Consider the following 11688-nt stretch of genomic DNA (forward strand, 5'->3'; position numbering starts at 1 on the left):
ATTGAGGCTAGCATATACCTGAAGCCTCCACTGATGTTTGACAGATTTTACAGGTTGAGCGAGAATGAAGTGCGATTACAAAAACACGTGCAGACTGGAAGTAAATCTGAGATGAAAGGTTTCCGAACAAATTGTGTACAATATCTGTAGCAATTGCAAATCAAGGAAAAACGATTTCTAATTCACGACGACACTATAGATGATACATGTATTTATCTAATCTAACTATTCTAATAAAACATTTACCAATCTGTTTTTGACAGTCATAATCCAGTGGCGGTTTCCCCATCCCCTGAAACTGAAGTTTGACAAAGCAGCCACCAGGTGGTGCCAATGAGACGTTATCATGGTGGTGGATGCAGCACACATCTGTCTTTTAAGCCCTCCTCAAAACCGCTCTATATTTCATATTGTGTATTATTATTTGTCCTTTTTTTTTTTTTTTTGTCTTATGAATAGCTAGTGCCTGTCAATGTAGGCTATCATATGTGACACACACAATCCCTTTCAAGGGATATGGTGTTTCTATTATATAAATAGATACATTTATTGAAATGAATTTAGACAGAAATAGCTGATAATAAATCAGTTATGGTGATCTATAACAGCACAGAGGGTAGCCTATACTGAGGCTTGATTTCACTTCACGTTAGATACAGGAGTTATACCATTATAACAATATTTCAAGTAAAGCCTCTTACTGGCCTTTTGTCGCATCACTGTATCTCCTGTCTGACACTCTATATCTCTGGACGCATCCCAAATGGCACCCTATTCCCTATGTAGTGCACCCTATTCCCTATGTAGTGCACCCTATTCCCTATGTAGTGGATCTCCTAATCTTGCTTCTGTGGACAGGTGTCTTTTATACAGGTAACAAGATGAGATTAGGAGCACTCCCTTTAAGAGTGTGCTCCTAATATCAGCTCGTTACCTGTATAAAAGACACCTGGGAGCCAGAAATCTTTCTGATTGAGAGGGGGTCAAATACTTATTTCCCTCATTAAAATGCAAATCAATTTATAACATTTTTGACGTGTTTTTTCTGGATTTTTGTTGTTGTTATTCTGTCTCTCACTGTTCAAATAAACCTACCATTAAAATTATAGACTGATCATGTCTTTGTCAGTGGGCAAACGTACAAAATCAGCAGGGGATCAAATACTTTTCCCCCCCTCACTGTATATCTCTGGATTCATCCCAAATGGCACCCTATTCCCTATGTAGTGCACTACTTTAGACCAGAGTCCTGTGGGGAGTAGTGCACTACTTTAGACCAGAGTCCTGTGGGGAGTAGTGCACTACTTTTATACCAGAGACCTGTGGGGAGTAGTGCACTACTTTAGACCAGAGTCCTGTGGGGAGTAGTGCACTACTTTAGACCAGAGTCCTGTGGGGAGTAGTGCACTACTTTTATACCAGAGTCCTGTGGGGAGTAGTGCACTACTTTAGACCAGAGTCCTGTGGGGAGTAGTGCACTACTTTATACCAGAGTCCTGTGGGGAGTAGTGCACTACTTTAGACCAGAGTCCTGTGGGGAGTAGTGCACTACTTTATACCAGAGTCCTGTGGGGAGTAGTGCACTGTGTAGGGAATAGGGTTCCATTTCAGATGCGGCCTCTGACGTAATTAATTCCCAACATTTAAAAACGTTGTGATAATAATAAGACTTAGTGAGAGCAACTTAGTAATAACTCTTTAATAAACAGGGAAAACTATCATTACTGTTTTATATCATACATCACACACATCAGTACATATACATGTTCGATCTGTCAAAAGGTGAATACAGTATACAATATCATCTGGTATATTTGTTTTCACTTTCAAACACTATATTTATTTTATCTTCTGGGATGATGAACAGTCTGATCTACAGTAAGGCTTGACATGACATTTCTCAGCATAATATTTATATATTTTTTCATCTAAAAACCAAAAACATACAAATAGAACTTTAGCACCATGTGTTTCATAGTAGTAATATTATTTTATATTTTATATTTTATCCCCCCAAAGTAAAGGGTTTAGTACAAATGGACATCAGTTACTATTTTTTAAAGAACGGGGATTCCAGGAAACAATTTACTACATTTTGATATTTAACAAATAAAACATTCCGTATCATCTCAACATGAGTTGTTTGATTTTTATTTTCATCGTAATTATGCTAGGCTTGTAGCAAAAAGTTTTCTAACTGACATTGTGCCAACCTTTTTGAATACACCCCTAGACAAATTATATAGGCGTATCCTAATAAAATTGTGAAATACATTAAAGAGCGACTGCCCCTTAAAAAAGCAACTTCTCATTTTGGAAATGGCCTACGTGGCATCGATATGAGTCACAGACATTTATTATTGTGTAATTTTGGTCATAAAGTCAGTCTCGTCCAAAACAGAGATTTGCGATATGATAGGACAAAATGGTATGCCACTGAACGAAGGGTACCGTAACAGTTTTCCGTGGGTTGGGTTTATTTTAATCCTGCCCACATGCCCACAGCTGGCAGCACCCAAGTAATCATCAATTCGGAGCACAGCTGCATGCGGCCCATGGTCAATTTGGTTTGACATTTGATATCGCTAATGGGCTAGTTAGGGACCATCAGTAAATTATACAATGTACCCATGGGACAATATTTAAAAAAGTAAATAGCTCCAAATTTCGATTACTTAAAAACTTCAAGTCAGCTATACATTTTTGAAATTCATATACAAATATTCAAAGCATTTAATGAGATAACTAAAATATGTGCAACAATAACACATTGTCCCATTTACATTGTGTTTTATTGACGGTCCCTAACTATCCCCAGAGATAGCCTATCCAAAGTCAAACCAACTTTGCCGCTGTCGCACACCAGCCCGCTGAAGCTAATTGGCGAAATAATTTGGCTAACTCTTCCCATCTGTGAACACACACAAGAGACACCCACATCAAACCACACCCCCAAACCAACTCACGTTTCAATTCAGTCGCTAGCATTTCTTAATGAACCAAATCTAAAATGAGGCCAAATCAGGAAGTGCAGTCGCCCTTTAACAATCTAACACAGTCAAAAAAATGTAATCAATATTTAACTAACCAATATTCCCCAACAGTATCGATAATAATGTCATAAAATCAGCAGCAATTAATACCTTAATTGATAACCTTAGTCGCCTTGATTGGAATATTAAATCCATCTTTTAACAAAATATTACAACCAATTCTACAGTAACAACAGAAATAGATACATACAGGTTTAGGACACAGAGATGACAGGAGTAGTACGACACAGCAATCACGTTCTATACTTTGACCCACATTCCTTTGATCAGAAGAGCTTTATGCCTCTGGCCTGGGTGCTTGCCAAAATTATGCATTTTGTTATTTGTTTGTTTATTTTACCCTCTCAAAGCAAAAATAAATCATCCTAGTGCAGATTGGATCATTTACAATTGAAATGAAAGCTTAAAACATTATGATAATAATAACACATTACATTAACTTAAGACAACTGTTGTTGTAGTTGTTTTGTGCAGATTGATTGAGAAAATCCTAAAGTGGTGGCACCTTGTTTAGAGAGAGTTGTGTTTCGCTGTAAACTGTGAGGGGTTGAGGTCTCTGCTTGTTCTCCCCGAGCATTGAGTGTTTTTTGGAGGCAGGCAGCTCCCTCAGATGGCGGAGGGCAAGGCCATGCTCTGAGAGAGAGAGAGAGAGAGAGAGAGAGAGAGACCCGTGGGCGGGAGGGAGGCAGAGAGACTCAGCAGTCTCTGTGGTGTTAGCACCTCCAGATCAGCGTTCAGCACCATTTATTTATTAACAAACTAAAATGCACCTTTTTTTGTTATCTGAGCATTTTGGCTCTAATTGAGAACTGATGATGGCCATGATACAAAATACACAGAACTAAACCGAATGGAACCCGAATGGAACCAAATATTGCAATGGCCTGCTACACATCAATGCATTCAGAGATTTCAGAAAGAGAGAGAGAGTGGCGGTATTGTACAGAAAGAGAGAGAGAGCGTTAACATGCTAATATTTTTTCGGGCCACCTCACGATGAGCTCTAGGCATGCTGGGAAAATGGTGTCAGAACCAGGGAATGGGGTGTTCATAGAGTGAGTCTGCATTTACGCTTTTCCATAGAGCTGTTTTGGAATCTACAGTCGTGGTCAAAAGTTTTGAGAATGACACAAATACTAATTTTCACAAAGTCTGCTGCCTCAGTTTTGATTATGGCAATTTGCATAAACTCCAGAATGTCATGAAGAGTGATCAGATGAATTGCAATTAATTGCAAAGTCCCTCTTTGCCATGAAAATGAACTTAATCCCCCAAAAAACATTTCCACTGAATTTCAGCCCTTCCACAAAAGGACCAGCTGACATCATGTCAGTGATTCATTCTCTCATTAACACAGGTGAGAGTGTTTACGTGGACAAGGCTGGAGATCACTCTGTCATGCTGATTGAGTTAGAATAACAGACTGGAAGCTTTAAAAGGAGGATGGTGCTTGAAATCATTGTTCTTCCTCTGTTAACCATGGTTACCTGCAAGGAAACACGTGCCGTCATCATTGCTTTTCACAAAAAGGGCTTCACAAGCAAGGATATTGCTGCTAGTAAGATTGCACCTAAATCAACCACTTATCGGATCATCAAGAACTTCAAGGAGAGCGGTTCAATTGTTGTGAAGAAGGCGTCAGGGCGCCCAAGAAAGTCCAGTAAGCGCCAGGACCGTCTCCTAAAGTTGATTCAGCTGCGGGATCGGGGCACCACCAGTGCAGAGCTTGCTCAGGAATGGCAGCAGGCAGGAGTGAGTGCATCTGCATGCACAGTGAGGCGAAGACCTTTGGAGGATGGCCTGGTGTCAAGAAGGGCAACAAAGAAGCCACTTCTCTCCAGGAAAAACATCAGGGACAGACTGATATTCTGCAAAAGGTACAGGGATTGGACTGCTGAGGACTGGGGTAAAGTCATTTTCTCTGATGAATCCCCTTTCCGATTGTTTGGGGCATCCGGAAAACACCTTGTCCGGAGAAGACAAGGTGAGCGCTACCATCAGTCTTGTGTCATGCCAACAGTAAAGCATCCTGAGACCATTCATGTGTGGGGTTGCTTCTCAGCCAAGGGAGTGGGCTCACTCACAAGTTTGCCTAAGAACACAGCCATGAATAAAGAATGGTACCAACACATCCTCCGAGAGCAACTTCTCCCAACCATCCAAGAACAGTTTGGTGACGACCAATGCCTTTTCCAGCATGATGGAGCACCTTGCCATAAGGCAAAAGTGATAACTAAGTGGCTTGGGGAACAAAACATCGAAATTTTGGGTCCATGGCCAGGAAACTCCCCAGACCTTAATCCCATTGAGAACTTGTGGTCGATCCTCAAGAGGCGGGTGGACAAACAAAAACCCACAAATTCTGACAAACTCCAAGCATTGATTATGCAAGAATGGGCTGCCATCAGTCAGGATGTGGCCCAGAAGTTAATTGACAGCATGCCAGGGCGGATTGCAGAGGTCTTGAAAAAGAAGGGTCAACACTGCAAATATTGACTCCTTGCATAAACGTAATGTAATTGTCAATAAAAGCCTTTGACACTTATGGAATGCTTGTAATTATACTTCAGCATACCATAGTAACATCTGACAAAAATATCTCATAACACTGAAGCAGCGAACTTTGTGAAGACCAATACTTGTGTCATTCTCAAAACTTTTGACCACGACTGTATTATGATGTCATCATCCAATCCGATGATGGAGATATGTGGAACTATTCAACCCTGTCACGAAACACTTTTGTCAACATTTGCCGTTGCTCTAAAACCTGGTCATTTGCCCCCTTCCACTCTTTATGCAGACATTTCTCCATTTGGCTAGACGTTTTGTTCACAAGACTAACGACAGGCAAGAAAAAGGTTAGCGTGTTGGCGCAACAAATCATTCATCTGCAAGAAATCAGATTAATAAGAAGGCAATCATAGATCACATTATCCAGCTCTATAGATCACATTATCCAGCTCTATAGATCACATTATCCAGCTCTATAGATCACATTATCCAGCTCTATAGATCACATTATCCAGCTCTATAGATCACATTATCCAGCTCTATAGATCACATTATCCAGCTCTATAGATCACATTATCCAGCTCTATAGATCACATTATCCAGCTCTATAGATCACATTATCCAGCTCTATAGATCACATTATCCGGCTCTATAGATCACATTATCCAGCTCTATAGATCACATTATCCAGCTCTATAGATCACATTATCCAGCTCTATAGATCACATTATCCAGCTCAATAGTAGCTGTGTGTCCAGATGTCATCAGTCCAGCTGACTCCAACACACCTAGTCTGTATCCCAAATGGTACCCTATTCCCTACATAGGGCACTACTTTTGAATAGGGCCCAAAGGGTTCTGGTTAAAAGTAGTGCACTATGTAGGGAATAAGGTGGTCATTTTGGATGTTCCCCTAAAACCCCATCATGGTATTGAGGACGTTCACTACATTATCTGTTCTCTTCTGATTCCAAACCAACCAACCAGCGGTCCAGTTTGCTTCAAACAAAGAAGAAGGGTGAACCACCTCACCTAACCCAGGTACAGCTCACGTTAACATACCCCCCACCCAACCCAGGCTCAGGTACAGCTTGCTTTTATTTCCACTGTTGTCTGTCCTCCTCAGAACGAGAGATTGAGTTTCACAGACAAAGTACCCAACCTCTGGTTCTGGTTCTGGTTCTGGAATCAGCTTCATCGGCACAGTAACTCCAGTTGTTATTTTTATTAGTATTATTATTATTATTATTATTATGTTATACCAGCTTCACTCTTTATGTTGTTATTGGCCGATGTCACATAGGTTGTTTGGTGTGTAGTCATCTTAGACTTGCATCCAAAATAGCACCCTATTCCCTATATAGTGCACTAGTGTCTGGGCTCCCGGTAGTGCACTACATAGGGAATAGGGTGCCATTTGGGACACACACTTGGTTATTGTACTGGCACAAGATACAGAAAGACACTGGTATCTGGTGTAGTAGTTGTTGTTAGTGGAGCTGGCTGCCGTGGTTTATCAGGAGCACCCAGAGGAACAGGGACAAGCTTTCGTCCTGTCCCCCTTGACGTGTGTAGTGGCTTTGGGGTGGAGGTGGAGGTGGAGGTGGGCGGGGGTGGACGTATTGGGGAGTCTCAAATGTTTCCTCAGGTAGTCTCCACTTGGGTTAAAGTTAGTGACCATGTACTGTGTATTCATGACCAATATAATATAATAATATATGATATAATAATATATAATATAATATAATAATATATAATATAATATAATAATATATAATATAATAATATAATAATATATAATAATATATAATATAATAATATAATAATATATAATATAATAATATATAATATAATAAAATAATAAAATAAAATATAATAAGTTATAATATAATAAGTTATAATATAATAATATATAATATAATATAATTATATATAATATAATAATATATAATATAATAATAATATATAATATAATAATATATAATATAATATAATAATATATGCCATTTAGCAGACACTTTTATCTAAAGTGTCAAGTGTGCATACATGTTATATATACCGGTTGGCCCCAAGTGGGAATCAAACCCACAACCCTTGGAATTGCAAGTGTCATGCTCGCGAGCCACAAGACTTATGTTAGGTCTCTGAGCTAAAGCCTGTTCTAAAACGTGCCATTAGAAGAGATGTGTGAGTTAAATAATGATTGAAATATACTGGTTTAATGTGAGGATACAAGCACCATTGAATAAAGAGTAACATTGCCATGCCATCTGGTATTGAGTGGCAACAGGCTATGATGGCATATGGAGGGGATCACAGTGTATTTACCTTCACCTGATTTTGATGTATATGCCTACAGTATATATCTCTAACATATACCCTTTTATAATATACCTTATCTATTAGATATATCTAAAGGGAGAGTGTCTATGTTTTTTTTTTACAGGGGAAGGAAGGAATGCACCATGAAATCAATGCCTACCAGGCAGCCAACTCACACAAAACACATCTGCCCACCGAAACACTGAAGAACACACAGCCTCACACATGTGAGAGAAAAATGTAATAAAACATTTGGCGGTATCCCAGAAGACAACAGTTTACCAGAATGCATTGCAGTATGAGGAAGGACGGAGACCCGTGAGGACATGCCGTGGCTGCGTCTCAAATGGCGCCCTATTCCCTACGTAGTGCACTACTTGTGACCAGAGCCATATGGGCGCTGGTCAAAACTAGTGCACTAAATAGCCCATGACTGCGTCGAGAGACCCCTGAGTCAGCTGGTTCAGTGGTCATGATCCTATTGGTCCTGAGGAACCAATCCCTGGTTTGGCCTGTTTGTTTATTTATTTTGTGTTTTTGTTCACTGTTGATTCTATTATATTCAGACAAAATAAAAGTAAAAAGATCACTGACTGTCAGAAAACATAGAAGAAGAAGTTGCATACTGACAGGAAGGAGTATTATACTGAAATTACTGAGTCTGACGTTCCACTGGAGCTGACCCAGTCACTCTCAATAATCATGGCTGAATGCTTGTAACCTTAGCCCTACACACCAAGATGGTGAATGGTTGTAGTCTTAGCCCTACACACCAAGATGGTGAATGGTTGTAACCTTAGCCCTACACACCAAGATGGTGAATGGTTGTAGTCTTAGCCCTACACACCAAGATGGTGAAGGGTTGTAGTCTTATAGCCTACACCCAGATATTTCAGCACCTCGTAACGGCAGTGCACCTCATTGCATGTCCTCACTTGAGTATCTCCAGTCATTCAGCCCCGCCCCCTCTGGTTAGTAACCAGGAAGTGAAGGTTGGCATGGCAACCCCTCTGTTCAGCATCCAGGAACAGAAAGTGAAGGTTGTCATGGGAACGGCACCATGGGAGTGGTGAGAGGGCAGAGCAGCAACCAGGGGTGGAGCCAAACCGTTGGCAAGACAACAGGGCTGTGTGACCGGGCTGGGGAGAAACACACACACACACACACGCACACACACATACCCTTCCCTGTCACACACTGTCCTCGTGTTCTTTTCCACCCCTGGCAAGACCCTCTCACCCCGTCAGTCTCCCTCTCTCTCTCTCCACCCCGGCTGACCTCTAACCTCTAACCTCAGCAGGTCACAGAGGGGTCAGAGAGAGCCCCAGGTAGGTATTCCCCCCATGTCTAAGTCAGTACAGTACTAATGCTTACTTAACACTATTATCATGCCACACTGACACACAATATCAAAACACATGTTACACCCAGACAACTGGTCAAGTAAATGGACTAACTGGCATATGAAATGCATCCATTCACCTTTTCCCATTAGTTTGTTTGTGCAGTAGCCCTCTCTGAAGCTCCTATAGACCATAGAAGGCAAGATTTATTTGGCCATCACCCCATGGATAGATAGCCATAGTGGAGTAGTTAGCCCCCTGTGGACTCAGGAGTAGTTAGCCCCCCTGTGGACTCAGGAGTAGTTAGCCCCCCTGTGGACTCAGGAGTAGTTAGCCCCCCTGTGGACTCAGGAGTAGTTAGCCCCCCTGTGGACTCAGGAGTAGTTAGCCCCCCTGTGGACTCAGGAGTAGTTAGCCCCCCTGTGGACTCAGGAGTAGTTAGCCCCCTGTGGACTCAGGAGTAGTTAGCCCCCCTGTGGACTCAGGAGGGAACATGGCACACCTGTTTGTATTGTATTGGCTAGTCCTAGAGGTCAAGGAGCTAGGAGCTAGGAGCTAGGAGCTAGGAGCTAGGAGCTAGGAGCTAAGGGGAGACAGTACCATGTGACATGTGATTTGGCTTTGTTTTGAACTGCTCTAGCAGTAGCCAGCACAGTTTACCTGTACTCCCTAGACAGTATTCTCTTTCAGAGCACAAGATGAGTATACCTTTTTAAACACTCACTGCAACATGTTGAGTAAAAATAAATCCCAAAAATAAAATATGGTACACTCAGGCAAAGTATCATCATCGTCGTCGTCAGCAGCAGCAGCATTTTAACCAGTACAAAAAAAAAGGACACAACAACAAGAGTGAAGTATAACAAGGTGATCGGAATTTCAACACATGCTTGTCAAGGTTTCTGTTTTAACAACCTGCGACAAGTATTTGCACCCAATGAGCTTATTGTTCAACCTAATACCTCCGTGGTAAACGAACATAAAGAAAGAGTGGAAAAGGTGAGGTTAGAGAGAGAGAGAGAAAGAGTGGAAAAGGTGAGGTTAGAGAGAGAGAAAGAAAGAGTGTGTGGTAGAGTACAGAACATTGACATTATCTCTCTAGCAGCTGAGAATGCTGGAGGAATAGTGAAGCAGGAAGGAATTCTGGAGGAATAGTGAAGCAGGAAGGAATTCTGGAGGAATAGTGAAGCAGGAAGGAATGCTGGAGGAATAGTGAAGCAGGAGGGAATTCTGGAGGAATAGTGAAGCAGCAGGGAATGCTGGAGGAATAGTGAAGCAGCAGGGAATGCTGGAGGATCAGTGAAACACTGTCTTTGCACCACACCTCTATCCTGTGCCTCATCATGTCACAGTGTGCTTGCTGTTTGATTGTTGCTTTTCAACAGTCTCCCCCGTGACGTCCAAACTTATTTCATGTATTTTGATATTTGACTTATTCATATTCAGAATTTAGTTGTTCGTTTAAAAAAAACGAAGCAAAGTTCTTTGGAATGTCATAACTCGGTTTTCTGGAAAGAAAGACATTTCACCCGACAACCGTTGTGCTGAAACACATCTAAACATTGTGCTGTCTTCTGTGTGCTAGAGAAACTCACAGCTATTTTCTTTTGTTACTGGGGAAAGACATATCGGTGGAGTGAATAATTATGTAAATGACAAAAATGCTTGTCTCATTTGTCACAGTTTTGAATTCCATCTGGATAGACCACATCTAGCATGCTGTGACAGAATACTACCAGCAGAGGTCCCTGTTTGTTACGCGATGGGTGGAACTTATGCCTATAAGCTCTGATTCAAGGTCAGTTTAGCCCTTTTTCCCCTCAAACAGTTGCAGTTAGGATTGGGGAAGAGAAAGCTGGTCCTAGACCTGTGCTTAGGGATAACCACTGCAGAGAGAATGACATTGATACTACACATTGTCCAGGGCTGGGGAGGTGATGGTCAACATTCAAAGTAGCATGTTGTGCAGACATTTGACATGTCTATATGTATCTATATGTTCTTTTGTAATCTGATACCTGTGTGCTTCTCAACTGTAGGCCTGGTGCTTCCAATATTTGGCTCTGATAGTCTGTCGTTTGTGTTCAGCCATTTTAAGAGTTCAATTCTGTAAAGATACGGCAGTTTCGTTTGGTGTCGGGGGTGCAAAGAACTGCCACAGCGTCAACCCTCCTCCATCATTCCCATCAGGCATTGCATCGGTCACATGACAGCAACAACATGTCCCCCCACAAGTATCCTCATCACCACCAACACAGTAATATGAACACACTCAGACAGACACACAGACAGACAGATAACAGGTTAACCAAGAGTGTTAGAAATCCAATGTATCTTTTTATGTTAGGTTGATCATTTTTGTCTGCGTGTTTTTGTTTTCCCAAAATAAAGTATGATTGTACTGTATGTATGTAGTCTTGACAGCTTCTTTGCAGCGTTCACAATACACACACACA

General features: G+C 41.3%; 1 protein-coding gene across 1 annotated transcript in view; it reads right to left on the reverse strand.

The window, feature by feature from the left end:
- Positions 1–7575: 7575 nt before the first annotated feature.
- Positions 7576–11688, reverse strand: part of LOC121548630 (XK-related protein 6-like) — an 18269-nt gene continuing 14156 nt past the window's right edge. Inside the window, exon 3 of the mRNA XM_045210030.1 lies at positions 7576–11688. This exon is cut by the window's right edge and continues 1127 nt beyond it. The gene's annotated coding sequence lies outside the window, so the exon portion shown is untranslated.

This window comes from Coregonus clupeaformis, chromosome 33 (genome assembly GCF_020615455.1).
Source record: "Coregonus clupeaformis isolate EN_2021a chromosome 33, ASM2061545v1, whole genome shotgun sequence".
Lineage (NCBI taxonomy): Eukaryota > Metazoa > Chordata > Actinopteri > Salmoniformes > Salmonidae > Coregonus > Coregonus clupeaformis.